The sequence below is a fragment of the Somniosus microcephalus genome, unplaced genomic scaffold, assembly GCF_052327205.1.
Source record: "Somniosus microcephalus isolate GS21.2 unplaced genomic scaffold, FLI_Smic_1.0 unresolved_chr9, whole genome shotgun sequence".
Lineage (NCBI taxonomy): Eukaryota > Metazoa > Chordata > Chondrichthyes > Squaliformes > Somniosidae > Somniosus > Somniosus microcephalus.
Genome location: NW_028225187.1, coordinates 32,998,754 through 33,023,177, shown reverse-complemented (window position 1 = coordinate 33,023,177; position 24,424 = coordinate 32,998,754). Strand labels below are relative to the sequence as shown.

The 24,424-nt window shown below is 45.3% G+C and overlaps 1 pseudogene across 1 annotated transcript; it reads left to right on the top strand.

Annotated features, from left to right (window-relative positions):
* The first annotated feature begins 5,755 nt into the window (after positions 1-5,755).
* On the top strand, positions 5,756-22,253 carry LOC147085043 (NACHT, LRR and PYD domains-containing protein 3-like; annotated as a pseudogene). The gene is made up of 5 exons (XR_015075905.1): positions 5,756-5,821; positions 10,850-12,623; positions 15,493-15,579; positions 15,721-15,888; positions 20,113-22,253. The product of XR_015075905.1 is annotated as an NACHT, LRR and PYD domains-containing protein 3-like (transcript).
* Positions 22,254-24,424: the final 2,171 nt, after the last annotated feature.

Below are 24,424 nucleotides of genomic sequence, written 5' to 3'. Positions count from 1 at the left end.
CCTCCTGCTCACTGCCCATTACCGTGAATAACCCACCTAGTCTAATACCAAATGCGTGCTCACCACCCATTACCGTTAATATCCCACTTAGTCTAATCCCAACCACCTGCTCACTGCCCATTACACTTAATATCCCACCAAATCTAATCCCAACCTCCTGCTCACTGCCCATTACTGTTTATATCCAAACTAATCTAATCGCAACCTCCTGCTCACTTCCCATTAGGGTGAATATCCCACCTAGACTAATCACAACCTCCTGCTCACTACACATTACCGTGAATATTCCACTCAGTCTTATCCCAAACTCCTGCTCACTGCCCATTAATGTTAAGATCCCACAAGTCTAATCCATCCTTCTGCCCGCCCCCCATTACCGTTAATATCCCACCTAGTCTAATACCAACAAGCTGCTCACTATCCAATACCGTTAATATCCCACCCAGTCGAAACCCAACCTGCTGATCACTACCCATTACTGTTAATTTACCACCTAGTCTAATCGCAACCTCATGCTCTCTACCCATTACTGTTAATGTCCCACATGCTCTAACCCCAACCTCCTGCTCACTACCCATTACTGTTAATATCCCGCCATTCTAATCCCAACCTCCTGCTCACTGCCCATTACTGTTAAAATCCCACCTAGTCTAATCCAAACCTCCTGCTCACTACTTATTGACGTTAATATCCCACCTAGTCTCATCCCAACCTCCTGCTCATTACCCGTTACTGTTAATATCCCACCTAGTCTAATCCCAACCTCCTGCTCATTACCCATTACTGTTAATATCCCAGCTAGTCTAATCCCAACCTCCTGCTCATTACCCATTACTGTTAATATCCCACCTAGTCTAAACGCAACCTCATGCTCTCTACCCATTTCTGTAAATATCCAACCTGGTCTAATCCCAACCTCCTGCTCACTATCCATTACTGTTAATATCCAACCTAGTCTAATCCCAACATCCTGCCCTCTACCCATTACTGTTAATATCCAACCATTCTAATCCCAACCTCCTGCTCACTACCCATTATTTTTAATATCCCACCTGGTCTAATCCCAACCTCCTGCTCACCGCCCATTACCATTAATATCCCACCTAGTCTAATGCCAACCTTTTGCTCACTAGCCATTACTGTGAATATCCCACCTAGTCTAATCCCAACGTCCTGCTCACTATCAATTAGCATGAATATCCCACCTAGTCTAATCCCAACCTCCTGCTCACTAACCGTTTACCGTGAATATCCCACCCAGGCATATCCCAAACTCCTGCTCACTGAATATTACTGTTACCATCCCACCTAGTCTAATCCTAACATCCTGCGCACTTCCCATTACTGTTAATATCCCAACTAGCATAATCCCAACCTTCTGCTCTCTACCCATTACCTCGATTATCCCACCCAGTCTTATCTCAAAATCCTGACCACTTCCCATTACCATAAATATCCCACGAGTCTAATCCCATTCTCCTGCACGCTGCTAATTACCATTAATATCGCACCCAGTGGAATCCCAACCTCCTGCTCACTACCAATTACAGTTTATATCCCACCTAATCTCTTCCCAACCTCCTGCTCACCACCCGTTACAATGAGTATCCCACCTAGTCTAATCCCAATCTCCTGCTCATTACCGTTAATATCCCACCTAGCCTAAACCCAACCTACTGCTCACTGCTCATTACCGTTAATATCCCACCTTGTCTAATCCCAACCTACTGCTCACTGCTCATTACTGTTAATATCCCACCTTGTCTAATCCCAACCTGCTGCTCACTACCCATTACTGCTAATATCCCACCTAGTCCAATCCCACACTCCTGTTCTCTACCCATTACTGTTAATATCCCATCTAGCCTAATCCCAACCTCCTGCTCACTGCCCATTACTGTTAATATCCCACCTAGTCTAATCCCCACCTCCTGCTCACTGCCCATTACTGTTAATATCCCACCAATCTAATCCCAACCTCCTGCTCACTACCCATTACTGCTAATATCCCACCTAGTCCAATCCCAAACTCCTGTTCACTGCCCATTGCCTTTAATATCCCAATTTATCTAATCCCAACCTCCTGCTCACTGCCCCTCATTGTTCATATCCCACCTAGTCTGAGCCCAAGCTGCTGCTCCCTACCCATTACCGTGATTAACCTACCTAGACTAATCCCAACCTCCTGCTCACCACCCATTACCATTAATACGCCACCAAGTGTAATTACAACCGCCTGCTCACGAACCATTACTGTTAATATCCCACCAATCTAATCACAACCGCTTGCTCACTACCCATTACTGTGTATATCCCACCGAGTCTAATCCCAACCTCCTGCTCTCCACCCATTACCATTAATATTCCACCTAGTCTAATCCCAAACTCCTGCTCACTACCCATTACTGTTAATATCCCACCTAGTCTAATTCCAACCTCCTGCTCACTGCCCATTACAGCTAATATCCCACCTAGTCCAATCCCAAACTCCTGTTCTCTACCCATTACTGTTAATATTCCACCTAGTCTAACCCCAACCTCCTGCTCACTACCCATTACTGTTAATATCCCACCAATCTAATCCCAACCTGCTGCTCACTACCCATTACTGCTAATATCCCACCTAGTCCAATCCCAACCTCCTGTTCACTACCCATTACTGTTAATATCCCACCTAGTCTAACCCCAACCTCCTGCTCACTACCCATTACTGTTAATATCCCACCTAGTCTAATCCCCACCTCCTGTTCACTGCCCATTACTATTAATATCTGACCTAGTCCAATCCCAACCTGCTGTTCACTACCCATTACTGTTAATATCCCACCTAGTCTAATCCCAACCTCCTGCTAACGACCCGTGATTTTTCATACCCCACCTTGTCTAATCCCAACATCGTACTCACTGCCCATTACCGTTAATATCCCAACTAGTCTAATCCCAACGTCCTGCTCACTACCCATTTCCATTCATATCCCATCGTGTGTAAATCCAACCTTCTGCTCACTGCCCATTACCATTAGTATTCAACCTTGTCTAATCTAAATAGCCTGTTCACTACCCATTACCGTTCATACCCCACCAACTCTAATATCAACATCCTGCTCACTACCCATTATCATTAGATCCCATCTAGTCTAATCCCAGCCTCTTGATCCCTATGCATTACTGATAATATCGCACCGAGTCAAATCCCAACCTGCTGCTCACTGCCCATTCCTGTTAATGTCCCTCCTAGTCTAATTCCCAACCTGCTGCTCACTACCATTACTGCTAATATCCCACCTAGTCCAATCCCAACCTCCTGCTCACTACCCATTACTGTTAATATCCAACCTAGTCTAATCACAATGCCCTGCTCACTACACATTACCGTTAATATCCCACCTAGTCCAATCCTAACCTCCTGCTCACTAAACTTTACCGTTAATATCCCACCTAGTCTAATCTCAACCTCCTGCTCAGTATCCATTACAGTTAATATCCTACCTAGTCTAATCCCAACATGCTGCGAACTACCCAATACCGTTAATAACAGACCTAATCTAATCCCAACATGCTGCTCACTATCCGATACCTTTAATAACCAACCTAATCTAATCCCAACCTGCTGTTCACCCCATGAACTCTAACAATCTTTTTTCTTCAAAACGATCGAATTATTCGTTTAAAGTAATTCATCGACTTGCTTCCTCACTCTTAATACTCTGAATAAGCCCTTTGACCAAACAGTGGAAACAATCTGCAAACATTTCTTTCATCATAAGCTCAGAGAAACTGAAGACTTCCATCAACTCCTCGCCAAATCTGCTGAACTAGTGTAGCATGAGCCCTAACTTCTCAAATCCCCTCTATAACAGGAATTCCACATCCCAGTGAACCTGCTGAGCAGTTTTTCGAGGTATTTTATTTCCTTCCTATAATTGAGTTTCCAAATCTCTATGCATCTGGGTAAATTACCTGCAACAGCGCTCTTGGTGTGGAATGTCACTCCCCATTTACCTCCAGTTAAACATTGGGAAGACTGATGCCACCGTCTGCTTCCCCACCACAAATTCCATTGCCTCATCGCTTGAGTCCATCTCCCTCCCTGGCCACTGCCAGAGACTAAGCCAGGCTGTTTGCAATCTCCGCATCCAACCTTGAGCTGAACTCCCTGCACCATATACCCGCCATCACAAAGATCCCCTACTTCTATCCCCGTAACATTGCCCGCCCCTGCCTCAACCCATCTCTAAACCCGACTGTCCCAATGCTCCCCTGGCCGGCCTCGCTCCTTGCACCCTCTCTAATGTTCAGCAACTCCTAAATGCTGCTGCCAGCAACCTGCCCAGGTGTCATTCAGATATCACTCGTGTGCTCACACAACTTTCATGGCGCCCGCTCCTGGAATGCCTTCAGTTTAGAATTCCCATTCTTCTCTTTAAATAACATTAGGACCTCGACCCTTCCTATCTCTGTAACCCACTACAGCCCTACAACCTCCTGTGCAAATGGAATTCTCCGTTGCTCTGACTCTGGCCTCTTGTGCACCCAGTCCTTCACACCGCCACTGGTGGCTGAGCGTTCAATTGTCTCAGGTCCCACCCTCAGGAATTCACTCCATCAAACCCTCTGCCTCTCCACCTCTCTCTACTCCTTAAACCTTACCTTTCCTCCAGCTTCTGGCCACCTCTGCTATTTTATCCTGCCATGTCTCGGGTTCATTGTCTGATTCCGCCTCTCTGAAACACCCTGGGACTAGTTTCTACTTTAAAAGCCCTATAAAAATGTAAGTTGGTGATTGAAGCCCTGACTATCCATTGGTGGACACGTGCTCCCAGTTACTGGGGTTTCATACCGGCAGCGATTGTGCAAGAAATTAAGTGTCTTTCATTTCAATTGCTGAAGAAGCATGCTATTGGAGTGACTGGATTTGTCATCATTATTATTGTTATTATTGGTCGATTCTGCTGACCAATATACCAAGAGTGGTTGTTTTGATTAGTCGGTGTAATTTCTCAGGCAGTTTTCTAGCTGCTTCCCTCACTTCCGTGTCGTCCCTTCCCTGCCACTGGAGCTCTGATTCGCTGTGTTTTATTTCTAAGTAAATAACAAAGTGTGACAGCAGGAAGTAAGTGTGAGAAGCAAGTGTATCATATTGTCAATCAGGAATCTGATGTCATGTTGGACACTGAGGGAGAGAGAGAACTAATCCCATTAAACCTATTGCTGATACTCAGTGATTCCTCACTCTCCTAGAACAAGATTTCTGATTTCTTTTTTCCTTCTATCTTATTTATTTCCCGTGAATGAGTGAATCAAGATGTTTACAGAAAATTCAGCCCATGTTCAGAATGGACCAGTACCCGTCCCAGTGATTACTTTCTGTGCTCAAAACAATGGGGAGATCCCATCATTGTGTAGATCCTTTCCTTCTCGTTAACAGTATTCATCTTCCACTCCGCTCCTCAATACATTCATTATTATTCTTTACAGAAAATCACTGAGCTCACAGAGAAGGGAAACCGGGGAGACAGTTCCAAACTTCTCCTAAATCTGGTGATGGAGAAAGGCTCTGGGGCCCGAAGGGTGATGTGGGAATCCTTTGTGAAAATGCGCCACAGATTACCAAAGCTGAACAATATACTGAAAGAAATAGAGGAACATGGTACGGTAAAATCACACATGGAATGCAAATTCAGATTCAAACACTGCAGAGTTTACTATAATATCACACAGATCTGATTTCATGAAAGTTCATTGATTTCAACAGGTTGTGACACATTTGTTTACATGAACATTGCACAAGGTTTATCCGAAGTACCCAGTCACCTGAAAGGTAAGTGAGAAAAGGGAAATGTCAATGTTTATTTCACAGGAGAATCAGAATGTTTGACTGTATCCGTTTGTGAGAGGTTGTCAGAATCTGGCAGTCAGAGGAACAAAGGCTGGAGATACAGCATTAAACATCATTTGGATTCGTGATTAATCCACAAAAGATCTGCATAGGTTCAATTTACATTTAACACCGATTTTGGAATTATTGGCAAATTTACAGGTCTTCTATTCTCCAGTTAATCCAACTGCACATTGCAAACACGTGACAGGATCCTGATACACTGAGAAACCCCATACACACCTGGCAGGATCCTGATACACTGAAACCCCATACACACCTGGCAGGATCCTGATACACTGTGAAACACCATACACACCTGGCAGGATCCTGATACACTGTGAAACCACATACACACCTGGCAGGATCCTGATACACTGTGAAACCCCATCCACACCTGGCAGGATCCTGATACACTGTGAAACCCCATACACACCTGGCAGGATCCTGATACACTGAAACTCCATAAACACCTGGCAGGATCCTGATACACTGTGAAACCCCATACACACCTGGCAGGATCCTGATACACTGTCAAACCCCATACACACCTGGCAGAATTCTGATACACTGTGAAACCCCATAAACACCTGGCAGGATCCTGTTATAATGTGAAACCCCATACACACCTGGCAGGATCCTGATACACTGAAACCCCATACACACCATGCAGGATCCTGATACACTGTGAAACCCCATACGCTCCTGGCAGGATCCTGATGCACTGTGGAACCCCATACACAACTGGCAGGATCCTGATACACTGTGAAATCCCGTACAAACCTGGCAGGATCCTGATTCACTGTGAAACCCCATACACAGCTGGCAGGACCCTGATTCACCGTGAAACCCCATACATACCTGGCAGGATCCTGATACACTTTGAAACCCTATACACACCTGGCAGGATCCTGATACACTGTGAAAATCCATAAACATCTGTCAGGATCCTGAAACACTGTGAAACGCCATACACATCTGTCAGGATCCTGATAAACTGTGAAAACCCATAAACACCTGGCAGGATCATTATACACTGCGAATCAACATACACACCTGGCAGGATCCTGGTAACTGTGAAATCGCATACAAACCAGGCAGGTTCACGAAACAGCATCAAAGGTGCGTTGACAGTTGCCCACAAAGATTTGACCGTCTTTAGACTTGCTGCCACGAGTTGTATTTTCCAGTGTAGTGCCCTCTACAGGGTATCTGTGGACTGTGAGCAGGGGAAGAAACAGCGCGGCTCTTCAGCCAGTCACAGGGAAGGATCCTCACTGAGACACAGATTCCAGACCAGGAATCATAAAACAGGAAATATAAATTACATTTATATCAAGTAGAGCAAATGAAATAAAGTTTGAGCAATGTACATGGGATTAAGGAAGAGAGATAAAGGAGACAAGCAGAAAATGTAAATATGCACATATTAAATCTGCAACATTAATTTTCTTCTGTTGGTGTGAGACTCCACACATATATATTAATTTTTTTCAGGGCCAGAGAGATTGTTCAGCAGTAATTATCACTTATTAGGCCGTTAAAAATCTCACTTAATCCTGAATGCCCTAGCCCTAACTCTTTCAGCCGTCTTCAGTGTGGAATTAATGGGTAAGTACCCCAAGTTTACGCCGTTGCAGTGATTTCAATGCCGACTATCGGCGAGGACTGCAACAGCGCCTCTTCTGGGAGAGGAGGGTATCTCTGACAGCAACTACTGGATTTCCGTGTTTAACCACACATGTGAGACACAAGAAGTTGCTGTCAATTTTATCCAGTAACAACGGCGAGCGCTGACAGTCTCCCCATTATTATTACAGCAAAATCCAGGCCAATGTTCAAGCTGATTAGGTTATTAAGTAGCTTCGCAATTGCAGTGAAAGAGCGAACATTATTCTACTCAAAGAATAGTCCTTCAATTCCCGAGTCTTTTTAGACCCAATGTAATGACTAATGGAAATATGTTAGTTCCCAAACCTGCAGTATAGGAAACTAAGACCAACATTAAACAACAGAGTATGATTATTGGTAGAACATTTCAAATGAACTGTCAATGTTTTCTGCACTAACATTACACTGAGTGAAGTGGGCTATAGTTCTATTACTGTTTCTAATCAGTGATATGACAGGATTGTTATAAAACACATTCAATAAACCTATGTAGAAAACTGCTGAAAAAATGATCGCAATTTCTGATAAACAATGGCCCTGAATTTCCGATCCGAGTCTTCCTGCCTGCGGATGCCTCAGATCGGAAAAAATCTACGAACCTAACTGTTGGTTCCATAGACCCCGAGGCTGGGCCTCTCCGGGTCCGCGCCGGGCCTCTCCGGGTCCGCGCCGGGCCTCTCTGGGTCCACGCTGGTAGAGGCCCCCGTATCCCAGGGGCGCAAGTGGTTCGCACACCACTGGGATCACGTGGGCTAGGTGAACAAATTAAAGAACGGGATCCCCCTTCATACTTTTGACAGGTCTGTACACACAGAATTGTGTCAGAGTTATACAGCACAGAAAGAGGCCCATCTTGTCTGTGCTGGCCGTCAAACCCTGTCTATTCTAATCCCATTGTCCAGCACTTGGACTGTAGCCTTGTATGCTATGGCGTTATCAAATTAAATTTTTCTATTTTTCAACATTCTTAAGCTGATAAAAGCAGGCCTTACACCTGCTTTTACCAGGCATAGGTATTCCATGGCCTTTCAGCGGGCGGATGTTGTGCAAAAAGCGCATTTCTCCACCCGCAGAGGCAATTTTCCTGGGCAGGCGGACCTTGACAGATCGCCAGTGCCGGTTTTCAGCACATGCGCTTCTATTGCCTGAAACCGACACTTGCGAGATGCCTATGGGTGCGTACACACCTCGTAAGCAACCGTAGGGGTCGGAAAATCATGCCCATTATAACAGGAGAATGATTAGGTGCAGAAAATGTGTATTTGAACCAAAATAAGCCTGTCCCTGTTAGAGATGACCCACTTACCCCTCCTTCCTGTGTATCTACACAAACTCATTCAATAGTCCCTACCCCGTCTAACGCGGCCCACCCGATGAATTACACTATGGATGACAAAAATACCCTGAGATACCCTCTTACTTTCAATTCACTCCGTTGTTAATTATTTTGCTAATTGTGAGCCTGCTTCCTGCATTCATTTTGTGAAATCCATTAAAACATTTCAATACCGAAGTCTCCTGACCAAACAAAACTCATCAAACCCAGTAACCCTTCTTACAGCCTAAACTCTGAATACTTTCAATCACCTTTCTCAGTGCACACAATACATCGGATAACCTGCACAATTTATGAAACAATAGCAATCTACCTGCGGCCTATTCACAGTCGGTCCCTCTCTCAGTCACACAATACCCCAGATAACCTGCCCAAACCCTGAGACATTTGCAGTGAACCTTTTGTTAAGGGAGGGAAATGATAAGGGTGCTAATTCCTGAGCTCAGCGCCCTGGAAGCTGAAGCACAGCCGTCAATGATGGAACAATGTAAACCTGGTATGTGAAAGGGGCATGAATTGCAGGCGCACAGTTACCTCGGTGGATTGTGTGGCTGGAGGAGGTTACGGAGGTAACGAGGGGGCTAGGACATGGAGGAATTCGAAAATAAGAATGAGAATGTTTAAGTCCAGACGTTGCCTGACCAGGAGCCAATGTAGCCCATGGGTAATGGGTAAACAGGATTGATGCGAATTCGGATATGGGCACCAGAGTTTCAAATGAGCTTATTTATGGAGGGTGTAAGGTGGGAGGCCAGCCAGGAGACCATTGGAATAATCGAGTCCGGAAGTAACGAGGAGCATGGATGAGTGCTACAGCAGCAGCTGAGCGAAGGCAAGGGTGGAGATTGAGCATATGGCAGAGGTGGAAGTAGGCAAACTTTGTGATGGTGAGGATATGGGGTCGGAAGCTCAGTTAATGGTTCAATAGAATGCAGAGTGGAACATCCATCCATTCACAGTCTGTCCCACTCCCAATTCACACAATCCCCCAGATAACTTGCCCAAGGTCTGATACAATAACAGTGGGACACTTGACCACTCACAGTCTGTCCCACTCCCAATTCACACAATGACCCAGATAACGTGCCCAAGGTCTGATACAGTAACAGTGGGCACTTGACCATTCACAATCTGTCCCACTCCCAATTCACACAATGTCCCAGATAACCTGCCCAAGGTCTGATGCAATAACAGTGGGCACTTGACCATTCATAGTCTTTCCCACTCCCAATTCACACAATACCACAGATAATCTGCCCAAGGTCTGATACAATAACTGTGGGACATCCATCCATTCAGTCTGTCCCATTCCCAATTCAAACAATGCCCTAGATAACCTGCCCAATGACTGATACAGTAACAGTGGGACACTTGACCATTCATAGTCTGTCCCACTCCCAATTCACACAATGCCCCAGATAACCTGCCCAAGGTCTGATACAGTAACAGTGGGACACTTGACCATTCATAGTCTGTCCCACTCCCAATTCACACAATGCCCCAGATAACCTGCCCAAGGTCTGATACAATAACAGTTGGACACTTGACCATTCACAGTCTGTCTCTCTCCCAATTCACACAATGCCCCAGATAACCTGCCCAAGGTCTCATACAGAAGCAGTGGGACAATTGACCATTCACAGTCTGTCCCACTCCCAATTCACACAATGCCCCAGATAGCCTGCCCAAGGTCTGGTACAATAAAAGTGGTACATTTGACCATTCGTACTCTGTCCATATCCCAGTAATATCCTGTGCCCTATTTCCCAGTAAATATTAGAATCACGTGAGGATTTGAAACAGTTCTCAGCGACTAACTGAGTTTTAATTTCTACACGCACCTCTATCGAAATTGCCAATTAAATCTTGCGTTATTTTACTTAATAGTGAAATGGTATTGAAAAGTTATTTTTATGTCAATACAAATAATACTGAGAACCATTTTATGTCTGTTCTAATCGGAGATGTTCAGCAGAAGCACAAGGAAACACTCCGGGTACAAACTGAAAAACTGAGAGTGAACACTATCCTAATAAGGGAGAAGGTTAAGATTTTCCAGCTGGTTGATCGATACGCTGAGCTAACGGTAATTTCTACTGTTCGAGATCGGACACTTGTAGAACATGAACTGCTGGCAAGAGGCCGAGACCATGAAGACTGGAGAGAGAAACACCTCCGGGGAGTGCTGGAAAAAATCCGAACTGATCAATTGTTCCAGAGCTGTTTTTCTCAGAGTGGAGGTTTGTTTCCGAAAATCAAGGGTAACGTCCAGCGATCCAAGTCTGCGAGTTAAGCAGCAGTGAGCGGAGTCCCGGGAATTGGAAAAACAACAATGGTACAAAAGATTGTCCATGACTGGGCCACTGGGAAAATATACCCACACTTTCAATTTGTTTTCAGTTTTAAATTCCGGGATTTGAACGCTATTAACTGTAGAATAAATCTGAGGAATTTGATACTGGATCTGTATCCTTACTTTGGGAATATTCTGGGAGAGCTCTGGAAGAATCCAAAGGGATTGCTGTTTATATTCGATGGTTTGGATGAATTCAACGACAGGATCGATTTTGCTGACAATCGGAGAAATACAGAACCTCAGCACATGTGCACAGATCCTGAAGACTGGTGTGAAGTGTCTGACATTGTGTACAGTTTAATACAGCACAAGCTGCTCCCAGGATGTTCAGTGCTAGTGACCAGCCGCCCCACTGCATTACATTTATTGGAAATGGCTGAGATCGGTGTCTGGGCTGAAATCCTGGGATTTGTTGGTGAAGAACAGAAGGAATATTTCAACAAGTTTTTTGAAGATCAGATGGTGGCAGCAGCTGTTTTTAAACACGTGGAGGAGAACGAGATCCTGTACACCATGTGCTACAACCCTTCCCACTGCTGGATCCTCGGTCTGTCACTGGGCCCCTTCTTTACACAAAGAGACAGGAATCAGAAGCAAGTTCCCAAGACAATCACTCAACTATATTCCTACTATATTTACAACATTCTTAAAAACCATGGCCGAGAGATTGAAAGCTCCCGTGATGTGTTACTGAAGATTGGTGAGATGGCCTTCACAGGAGTCTCCGAGAAGAAGATTGTGTTTGGAAATGGAGATTTGATCAAGTACAATCTACAACCTTCCCAGTTCCTGTCTGGGTTCATGATGGAACTTTTGGAGAGAGATGAATCTGCCCAGAGCGCGGTGTACACATTCCCGCACCTCACCATCCAAGAGTTTGTAGCCGCACTCGCACAATTCCTGACTCCAGATCCCGGGGACATCCTGAAACTCCTCAGAGAAGCCCACAGCAAGGAAGATGGGCGATTTGAGATATTTCTCCATTTTGTTGCTGATCTCTCCTCCCCACAGGCAGCTCGGCCCCTGGAGGAGTTTCTGGGTCCATTTCTTCATCAAACCACCTGCCGAGTGATTGATTGGGTGAAGGAGAAGATTGAAGGACAGATTGGAAACACAACGAGTGAAACTGGTAAAAGGAACCTCCTGAATATATTCCACTACCTGTTTGAGTCTCAGAATAAAGCACTGGCTCAGACCACAGTGGGATCTGTGAAAACACTTACATTTAGTGGATTGCCATTGACTCCGATTGACTGTGCAGTCCTGTCTCATGTCATTGGACTCTGTGATACGATAAAATAACTCGGTCTAGAGAACTGCAACATTCTGTGTGAAGGACTCCAGCGGCTGGGCCCCGTGCTGCACAAATGCCGGGTGTTGAGGTAACAGTTTATTTGTCTCTAACTGTTGGGTGAATTGTAGAACAGTCAGGCATTGTGTTGCTGCTCCGTAATGTAGGGAAACAAACAGTTCAGTTAAACCAGAGAGAAGCGGATTCAACACAAATATGACCAATAATAAGAGGATCGGTCAGTAATTCCCTAAGGACTGGAGAATCTAAAATGGATCCTTGTGAACAAGTAGGGATCAGCAGATACAGGTCACTGAGAGTCTGATAATTTAATTACAATAAATAATATTTAATAAGGCTGGACAGCGGAATGTAAACATAAAATATAAACAGTCAGTAAAGATAAAATTAATTTTAAATGTTTTCCACATCCACCATATCAACTGGAAACAGGAGAGAAACCCGAGTTTAAATCTCTAACAGTTCGACATTTACTCCAATACTGTGCCCTGTCGAGGGGGTAGTTTCCTGGATTGGGAATATTGGGGGATCGGGAATTCTTTCAGCTGTAAATGTTTACAACTATACACATTCTTAAAGATTTAGTAGATTGATATTCAGGATCTTAAACCTGCTGGTGAAAAGGTTCCAATCTAAGCGGAGTACAGACACACACCGGCCAGCGGTGGGGCCTCGCACACAGCGGGCGGCTCCTGGGTAAACTGGGGGCAGTGAACCCGGGAATTCCCCATAATCTGCCCCCATGTGAGTGAGGCCCCGCTCGGGGAGGGAACTTCCGAAAATTCCCTAAAAACTGTCGAGCCAGTTACACCTGAAATAAATGTAGAGCCAGTTTAATGGCAATAAAGTGAGAGACTATCCTCCCCTATAAACTAGGAGCACAGGGACATTTAAAACTTGTAACGGGACAGAATAAACTCTATTGCTGCTATTGACAAGCATTCACTATAAGCCCTCTGACTCCCACAGCTACCTGGAATACACTTCCTCACACCTCGCTTCCTGTAAGGACGCTGGTCCATTCTCCCAGTTTTTCTGTCCCTGCCGCATTTGCTCTGACCATGCCACCTTCCATATTAGTGCTTCCGACATGTCTTCCCTTTTCCTCAACCGAGGATTCCCCTCTACCGTGGTTGACACGGCTCTTGACCGTGTCCATTCTATCTCCTGCACTTCTGCTCTCACCCCTTCCCATCCCACCCGGAACTACGATAGTGTTCACCTTGTTCTCACCTTTCACCCCACCAGCCTCCGCATTCAATGGATCATCCTCCACCATTTCCGTCACATCCAGCGTGATCCCACCACCAAACACTTCTTCCCCTCACCTCCCCTTTCAGCATTCTGAAGGGACCACTCCCTCCGCGACACCCTGGTTCACTCCTCAATCACCCCAACATCCCTTCCCTTTCCCCTTCACAAGGCACCATCCCATGCAAGCGCAGGAGATGCAACACCTGCCCTTTTGACTCTTCCCTTCCCACTGTCCAGTGCCCAAAACACTCCTTCCAGGTAAAACAGTGATTTACTTATACTTCTTGCCATTCAGTATATTGTATTCACTGCTCACGATGCGGTCTCCTCTACATTAGGGAGAGCAAACGCAGATTGGGTGACCGCTTTGCGGAACACCTCCGCTCAGTCCGTAAGGGTGACCCCGAGCTTCTGGTCACCTGTCACTTTATTCTCTGCTCCACTCCCACTCTGATCTCTCCGTTCGCGGCCTCTTACACCCTTCCAACAAAGTACAACATAAGATCGAGGAATAGCACCTCATCTTTCAATGAGGCACTTTACAGCCTTCTGGACTCAATATCGTGTTCAACAATTTCAGACGATAAACTCAGCCTCTATTTTATTCGTTTCATTATTGATTTTCCTTTTCCCTTGTTTTTCTCTCGCATGTCAGCTGTTGATGACTTTGCCATTGACATTTACACCTTAGCTAGATTCATCATTTGATTTTTAACTTGTCCCATTACCATCACCTTTTGCTTGCACCATTATCCCTTTTGTCTTTTAATCTCTCCTGTCTTCCACCCTATCACAGACCTTCCCTTTTGTTCTTTCCTCCGCTCCCCCCACCTTTCCTGGCCCCTACACTTGCTTAAACATCTGTTACATCTGTAACTTGTTCCAGTTCTGACGAAGGGTCCTTGTCCTGAAACATTAACTCTGTTTCTCTCTCTACAGATGCTGCCTGACCTGCTGGGTATTTCCAGCATTTCCTGTTTTAATTTCAGCATAAATTCTCCTTGTTATATAAAATCCTGGGGGACGGATTTTACAGCAGCATTTATCATTTCACAATATAACTCACCCCGAGATATTATACAGCTTAATATAATGCACAGAGTATAAAGTACAGGGATTCACCGCTTTATTATTTAATTCTGGGAAAATAACCCCATTCCCATAAAATCCGGGATTTACAGAGCAGCAGAAATGGGACAAATTTCTCCAAATATGACGAGGCCGGTCACTGAGCTCCGGGAGGGTAATTCTGATCATCAGGGAATGAGACCGGACTGAGGGACATTTTAAAGGCTTCACACAGACAGCACTTTATTTAATAAATACATTTACGGACAGTCCCTGAATATATGGGCAGTTGGACAGAGTGAGGTACATTCCCAGTGAGGGGGGAATTTAACAGGTCAGCGGGCGCCATCAGTGGCGGGTTCGTTGGGACCCCGACCTTACCCGACCCGACCCCACCCCCACACAACCTGGCCCCAACCGACCCGACCCGACCCCGGCCCCTGCCCCCACCGACCCCGACCCGGCCCCACACGACCCGCCCAGGTGGGAAATCGCGGGCGGAAACCAGGTTATTGATTTCCTGAAGTATTTTGTGATTGCTGTAATATCCCAGAGAGAAAATTATATCAGATCCGGGCTTTGATTCAGTTTTTCTCTCTCTCTCTGTTTGTTTTTAGACTGGGTTATAATAAACTGGGAGATTCAGGAGTGAAACTATTGTTTGCTGCTCTGAGGAACCCGGACTGTAAAATACAGAAACTGGAGTAAGTACCAGACTGTGAGAGATTGTGTTTATAATAACTGGATGTCTGACACTGTACATTAATATTTGTATCAGTAATGTTGTTATTAATAAACCCTGGGGATTTACCCTGATTCCTGTTATTTCTCTTTCTGATCCCCAGTCTATGGGTTGTCGGTCTCACAGATTCTTGTGCCGAGGATCTCTCCTCCGCTCTCAGTACAAACTGCTCACTGACGGATCTGTCCATGGAATTCAACTCCTTCACAGACCGATCTGTTCCGGCTCTCAGCCACCTCATACTGAACTGCAGGAGTCTGGAGCGGATCTGGTGAGTGTTTGTGTTAATGTTTAATGTAATACATAGAAACATAGAAACATAAATGATAGGAGCAGGAGTAGGCCATTCGGCCCTTCGAGCCTGCTCCGCCATTCAATGAGATCATGGCTGATCATCCAAATTCAGTAATCTGTCCCTGCCTTCTCCCCATATCCCTTGATCCCTTTAGCCTCAAGAAATATATCCAATTCTTTCTTGAATATATTTAATGAACTGGCCTCCACCGCCCTCTGTGGCAGAGAATTCCACAGGTTCACCATTCTCTGGGTGAAGAAATTCCTCCTCATTTCAGTCCTAAATGGCTTACCCCTTATGCTTAGACTATGAGCCCTGGTTCTGGACTCCCCGGCCATCAGAAACATCCTTCCTGCATCTAGTCTGTCCAGACCTGACAGAATTTTATAGGTTTCGATGAGATCCCCTCTCAAATTTCTCAACTCCAGTGAGTATAAGCACAATCGACACAATCTCTCCTCATACGTCATTCCTGCCATCCCAGGTATCAGCCTGGTGAATCTTCGCTGCACTCCCTCCATGGTAAGAACGTCTTTCCTCAGGTAAGTTGACCAAAACTGCACACAATACACGAGGTGCGGTCTCATCAAGGCCCTGTACAACTGTAGCAAGACATCCTTGTTCCTTTACTCGAACCCTCTTGCTACGAAGGCCAACATACCATTTGCCTTCTTAACCGCCTGCTGCACCTGCATGCTTACCTTCAGCGACTAGTGCACAAGGACACCCAGGACTCTTTTCACTTCCCCTTCTCCCAATCTATTGCCATTCAAATAATAATCTGCCTTACTGTTTTTGCCACCAAAGTGGATAACCTCACATTTATCCACGTTATAGTGCATTTGCCATGTTTCTGCCCAATCACCCAACCTGTCCAAATCGTATAGGAATTTCACAACATCCTCCTCACAGCTTACCCTCCCACCCAGCTTTGTGTTGTCTGCAAATTTGGAGATATTACATCCAATTCCCTCGTCCAGATCATTAATATATATTGTGAACAGCTGGGGTCCTAGGACCGATCCTTGCGGTACCCCACTAGTCACTGCCTGCCACTCGGAAAACGACCCGTTTATTCCAACTCTTTGCTTTCTGTCCGCCAACCAGTTCTCTATCCAAGTCAATACCTTGCCCCCAATCCCATGTGCCTTAACTTTACACGCTAATCTCTTATGTGGGACCTTATCGAAAGCCTTCTGAAAGTCCAAATACACCACATCCACTGGTTCTCCCTTAACTTTTTACCAGTTACATCCTCAAAAAATTCCAGTAGATTAGTCAAGCATGATTTACCTTTTGTAAATCCATGTTGACTTTGCCCGATCCTGTCACTGCTTTCCAGGTGCTCTGCTATTACATCTTTTATAATAGGTGCTAGCATTTTCCCACTACCGATGTCAGGCTTACCGGTCTATATTTCCCCGCTTTTTCTCTGCCACCTTTTTTGAATAGTGGGGTAACATTAGCTACCCTCCAATGCATGGGTACCGTTCCAGAGTCTATCGAGTTCTGGAAGATGACCAGCAATGCATCTACTATCTGTAGGGCCACCTCATTAAGTACCCTGGGATGTAGACCATCAGGCCCTGGGGATTTATTGACCTTCAGTCCCATCAATTAACCTAACACCATTTCCCTACAAATGCTGATTTATTTCATTTCCTCCCTTTCATCAGACCCTATGTTCCCTGGCATCTCTGTGAGGTTATTTCTGACCTCCTTTGTGAAGACGGAACCAAAGTATGTATTTAATTGGTCTGCCATTTCCTTGTTTCCCAAGATAAATTCCCCTGTTTCTGACTGTAAGGGACCTATGCTTGACTTCACCAATCTTTTTCTCTTCACATATCTATAAAAGCTTTTAAAGTCAGTTTATATGTTCCCTGATAGCTTACTCTCATATTCTATTTTCCCTTTCTTAATTAATCCCTTTGTCCTCCTTTGTTGACTCCTAAACTGCTCCCAATTCTCAGGATTATTGCTTTTTCTAGCCAATTTATATGTCCTCTCCTTGGATATTATGCTATCCCTAATTTCCCTTGTTAGCCACGGTTGAGTCACCTTTTTTTGTTTTATTTATATGCCAAACTGTTATGAACAAATTCTGTAGCTCATCCATTCGGTCTTTGAATGTTTGCCATTGCCTATCCACCATGAACCCTTTGAGTGCCATTCCCCAATCAATGCTAACCAACTCGCTCCTCAGACCATCGTAGTTTCCTTTATTTAAATTGAGGACCCTTGTCTCTGAGTCAACTACTTCATTCTCCATCTTAATGAACAATTCGAACATATTATGATCGCTCCAACCCAAGGGGCCTCGTACAAGATTGCTAATTAATCCTTTCTCGTTACATAATACCCAGTCTAGGATGGCCTGATCTCTGGTTGGTTCCTCGACATATTGGTCCAGGAAACCATCCCGTAAACACTCCAGGAATTCCTCCTCCACAGTATTGTTACTAATTTAGTTGGCCCAATCAAAATGTAGATTAAAGTCACCCATGATGACTGCTGTGCCCTTATTGCACGCTTCTTTAGTTTCCCTTTTAATGCCATCCCCAAACTCCGCCTTACTGTTTGGAGGTCTATATAGTGCTCCCACTAATGTTTTTTTCCCCTTTGTATTTCTCAATTCTACCCATACAGATTCCACATCATCAGAGCTAATATCCTTCATTACAATTGTATTAATCCCTTCTTTAACCAGTAATGCTACCCCACCTCCCTTTGCTTTTTGCCTATCTTTCCTGAATATCGAATACCCCTGGATGTTGAGTTCCCAGTCTTGGCCATCCTTGAGCCACGTTTCCGTAATCCCAAACAAATCATATTCGTTTACCTCTATTAGCGCAGCCAATTCATCAACCTTATTACAAATGCTCCTCGCATTAAGACACAAAGCCTTGCGGCTTGTTTTTTTAACGCTCTTAGACCTATTAGAATTATTATTTATTGTGGCCACGTTTGATTTAAACCGTTGATTTCTCTGACTGCCACTTTTGTTTTTCTGCTTCCTATCTTTTGCTTTTATCCCTGTTTTCCTTTCCTCTGTCTCCCTGCTCAGGTTCCCAAACCCCTGCCATTTTAGTTTAAACAACCCCCCCACAAACAGTGCTAGCAAACCTCCCCGCAAGGATATTTGTCCCGCTCTGGTTCAGGTGCAACCCGTCCGACTTGTACAAGTCCCGCCTTCCCCAGAAGCAGGCCCAGTGATCCAGGAAACTAAAGCCCTCCCTCCTGCACCAACTCTAGCCACGCATTCACCTGCTCTATCCTTCTATTCCTATACTCACTAGCATGTGGCATTGGGAGTAATCCAGGGATTACAACCTTTGAGGTCCTACCCTTTAATCTGCTACCTAGCTCCCTAAATTTTTGCTGCAGGACCTCATCCCGCTTCCTACCTATGTCGTTGGTCCCAATGTGAACCACGACCTCTGCCTGTTCACCCTCCCCCTTCAGAATGCCCTGCAGCCGTTCAGTGACATCCTTGACCCTGGCACCAGGGAGGCAACAAACCATCCTGGAGTCACGTCTATGGCCACAGAAACGCCTATCTGTTCCCCTAAAGATAGAATCCCCTACCACTATTGCTCTCCCACTCTTATTCCTCCCTTCCTGAGCAGCAGAAGCACCCCTGGTGCCAGGAAGTTGGCTGCTGCTGCCTTCACCTGGTGAGTCATCCACCTCAACAGTATCCAAATTGGTATACCTGTTTGAAAGCGGGTTGGCCACAGGGGTCCCCTGCACTACCTGCCTGCTTCTATTGCTCCGCCTGGTGGTCACCCATTTCCCTGCTGCCTGTGCAGCCCTACCCTGCAGCGTGACCAACTCATCAAATGTGTAATCCACGACCCTCTCAGCATCATGAATGCTCCACAACCCATCCATCCGCAAATCCAGCGCCTCAATACGGCCCATTAGTAGCTGCAGCTGGATGCATTTCTGGCACACGTGGTCGTCAGGGACACTGGCAGCGTCCCTGAATTCCCACATAGAGCAAGAGGAGCATAACACGGGGCTGGGCTCTCCTGGCATGACTTAACCCTTTAATTAAGTAAAATATCAATGGGATTCAGTCACTTTTCTCGGTAATATTTGTCTGTAATTATTATTGTAATATTAAGCCCAGTCTCGCGGTTATTTACATTGCTGTTCAATCTATTTATTTCCTGATTAGTCTTCAATCTGTTTCAGGCTGTTGGATAATCAGTTCAGTTTAACCGGACAGAGACACCTGAGGGCACTGCAGGAAACGAGACCCGGACTGAAAGTGGGGGTGTGAACAGTCCAAGTGATTGACGCCACTGCTACCATTGTGCGACTATTGCAAGTGGTGACGTCACTGTTCCCATTGTGTGAACATTCCAAGTGATGACGTCACTGTTCCCATTGTGTGACCATTCAAAGTGATGACATCACTGCTCCCATTGTGTGAACATTCCAATTGATGACGTCACTGCTCCCATTGTGTGAACATTCCAATTGATGACGTCACTGCTCCCATTGCGTGACCATTTCCGGCCGTTGATTTGATTTCAATTTAATTTAAGGGTTTCCAGCTCGAACTGATCGCGTCATCTCCCATTTTGAGGTCAGAGGCCCAGCCACAGGGTCACGTGACTCAGCTGCTCCCCAGGCTGCACCCTTTTCAAAATGGATGTGTGAGTTTCTGCAAATTGCCGAGTCTCTGATTGTGTCTGTATGTGCGTGGGTGTCTGTGTCTGCAAATTGCAGAGTCTGAGAGTGTGTGTCATGTTACTGTAAATTTTAGTTCAATGTGGGTGGGAGGGAGAATGTGAGTAGCAGACAGACAGAGAGTCAGTCTTCTTATCATGTCCACGGAGAGTCTATACATAGCCCAGCCAGAACTGGACACATTTTTGTGCCTTGTTGTTGAATTTGGCAAGATCTTCAACAGTGCAGGGTTCCTCTAATGATGAACATTGCAGGAGATGTTGCATAGTCTGTGCCTCCATTCCACATTCACAAGTTGTCGGGCTGGTTGAATATCCCCATTTGCTTAGTGACACCTTTGAGCAACCTACACTGGTCCTAAGTCTGTTAAGGCACTTCCAGGTTGCCCAGTTGCAATTAGCTCCTGGGGGAAGGCTTTCATCAAGTAAAATTTCCATCGCTGGGGGTTGTTCAAGACTGGCGAGCCGGTCTTTCCACAAGGCGATGTGGGCTTCAGATGAGGTTGATTGTAATGGAACAACACTGTTCATGAAGCTCTTTGTTGACTTTAGGCGGCTGGGTGTAGGTGTATGACAATGCAGAGGGTGTCTCTCATCTGATGTTTGACGGAGTCGCTCTTTCTTGCTGGCTACCTTCTTAAATCAGGGGGAGCGATACCCACCAGGATATATAGGCTGTTGGTGTTTGTTGGTTTTAAGCAACCTGTGATAAATCGGCAGCTGGCATTCAGAACAGCATCCATCTTCATGGCATGAGTAGACCTTTCCCATGCAGGGCAGGCGTATTCAGCAGTGGAATAGCAAAGAGCACGTGCACTGGTTCGCAATGTTTTCGGGCTTGTTCCCCATCTTTTGTTATTGAGCTTATTCAGGATGTTGTTTCGTACGCTCACTTTTGCCTTTGTCTTCTCGATGTGGTTCTTGAAGGTGAGGCATCAGTCAAGCATGCCTCCTAAGTAGATAGGGTGCTCGCAATGCGTCAGTGTTGCTCCACACCAGGTTACTTTCAGCTGACGTTTGGCTTCACGGTTTCTGAGGTGGAATGAACAAACTTGCGTCTTTGATGGGTTTGCGCGAAGGTGGTTTTCTTCATAGTAGGATTTTAGTCCCTCCAAGGCCTCAAAGTGTTTTCTCCACAGCGTTAAAATCAGTGCTTTGGGCAGTGAAACATAAGTCATCATCAGCATATATAAAACGGCGTGTAACACCGTCTATAGGTTGGTCATTCGTGTAGATGTTGTACAGCAGCAGTGCAAGCATGCTTCCCTGAGGAAGACCATTCTTCTGAATACGCCACCTGCTGCGCTTCCCACCTAGTTCATCATAGAACCGGCGATTCTGAAGCATGCTTTCTAACAGCTCTGTTAAGTGAATCTCTTTTGTCATCTCTAGAATCTTGCAGAGGAGACGTCTATGGTTCACTGTATCGTAGGCTGCTGACAGGTCTACAAAAACAGCACCTGTTACCATCCCTTGCTCAAAACCATCTTCGATGTGTTGTGTGAGGTTGAGCAGTTGGCTTGTTGATTTGCCAGGGTGGAAACCTGCTTGCTCTGGAATGATCTTCTCATCTACAGTTGGTGCTATCCTATTGAGTATCAGGTGTTCAAACAGCTTAGAGGTGTGGCAAAGCAGTGAAATTGGCTGAAAACTCATAGGATCTGAGGGATCCTTTCCAGGCTTTAATAGTGCTATTACATGTGCCTTCTGCCAGATATTAGGTAGCTTGCGTGTTGCCAGACAGTGGTTGAACAATTGTAGGAGCTATCTCTTTGCTTTCTGTCCAAAATGCTTTATCTGCTCCGTTGCTATGTTGTCAAGACCAATTGCTTTCCCGTGTTTTAGACTAGATATACCAGTTTCTAGCTCTTCCATGGTGAATGGTCTAGTGAAGCCAGGATCATCGCTGTACTTCTTCCTATCTAGTTGTGCTCTTGCTTGTTTCTTGTTGATTTTTCCATTTAGGAGCAACTGGTGTGCAACTTGGTTAGCAGATACATTTGGACGTTGGGCAGCTTTCTTGGGATCACCTCCAAGTTTGCGTATGAGAGACCATGCCTTCTTGCTGTTTTTTGTAAGATCTGTTGTCTCTATCAAAGTGTTCCAGGTGTTTTGACGTTCTTGAGAGATACTTAACATCACCCTCTCTCCGGTAGATATTGTTTCCTACGAGAAGGGGTCAGATTCAAACATTGAGACCTACTCCCAGTAGAGTTCAGCATTCTCCTTGGTGAGACCAGGGATGTAGTGTACTCTGCAACCTCGGGGGATCTACCTTCTAGCTGTTTTTTGGACAGCTTTTGCAAAGAGGTTGTAGTGCTCAGGTAATAGTTTAATGCGTTTAACCTTGCGGTCAAGTGCTCGTGTAAAACTGTTCCAATCGGCCTTCTTGAAGTTGAAGCGCCTTTTGAATGGTACGACGGTTGGTAACACTGCTGCATTTACCTGGATGCCAATAGGATGGTGTTGTGTCTGTGGTATTGGGTCTGTGACAAGCTTCTTGCAGAGGCCAGCGATGTCGTTGCTGGCAATGGCAAGATCTGGATTATATCTATATTTCCAGAGGGCACTGTGGAAGGAGGCTGGCAATTTAGGATCGTGGATGAGACTAAGCTGGTTAGCGTCCATCCATTGTTCGACTGCTTCTCCATCGTTGTTAGTCTCCTTGTACCCGCATTGTGTACTGTGGCTATTAAAGTCTCCAATGATGATCTGTGGTTTATTGTGCATGTTGGGTACAGGGTTAGAAAGGCTGAAATCTGTGCCAGGTGGCTTGTACACTGAGGTCACTAGTACTTTGTTCCGCTCTACGGTTAGAATTTCGATGTTGTCCTCCTCTGTTTTAGAAGTGGCTTCTACAACTGAACCAGCTCTAACAAATACAGCACTGCCATATTGTTGATGAGGTCTTTCAATAGCCAGGACCATTCCTGGTATTTTTGGGTGGTTGTTCTCACTTCCTCTATGTGTCTCCTGCAGGCAGAGGACATCACATTCCAACTCATTGCATAATGTAGTGAGGATGTTTTGTTTAGCTATAGAGAACCCTTCAACGTTAGCAGATATAACAGTCAATGCCGGTCATGAAAAAGACCCGTGTTTCTGACATCGACGACTACTTCCGTCTTCAGGCATGCTGTGTGTGGTGGTAGTAGAATTGGTTGAAACAGGGCCGCGATATGAACGCTTCTACCTTAACCCCAGACAGTCAGTGCGAGTGAGAGAAACATGAAATCAAAAGGCAAGTTGCAGAATAGAAAGCCTGTTTCTGTAGGCCACAAAGTGAAAAGATAAGATACTGAAAAGTGCCTTTTTGGTTTAAATCTTCCAACACGGCAGTCATCGCTCTGCAGCCTGGCCAAGCTGTGAGTGTGTGTGTGTGAGAGAAACAGAGGGCAATAGCTGATGTTTGTGTGAGATGTGGTTTGCTGTCTTATTACCTGCTGTTGTTGTATTAAACCCTATTGATTCCATTCTGGCCTGGTCCACATGTAATGCTGTTGTGTATCACTTCATTGCACTTTTTTCACTTCACTTCACTTCAAGACAGACAGTCAGTCAGTGAGATACTGAAAAATATCTTTTTGGACTGTCTGCGAATAAAAGCTGCTCTGGGATCTTTACATTCATGTTATTCCACTCCACTCAAATCAAGACAAGGCTGGCAGGCAGTGAGAGAGACACATGAAATCAAGACAACAGGCAGAATAGAAATAAAAGCAGACAATGCTGGAAATACTCAGTATGTTAGGCAGCATCAGTGGAGATACAGAGAAACAGAGTAAATGTTTCAGCTCGATGACCTTTCGACA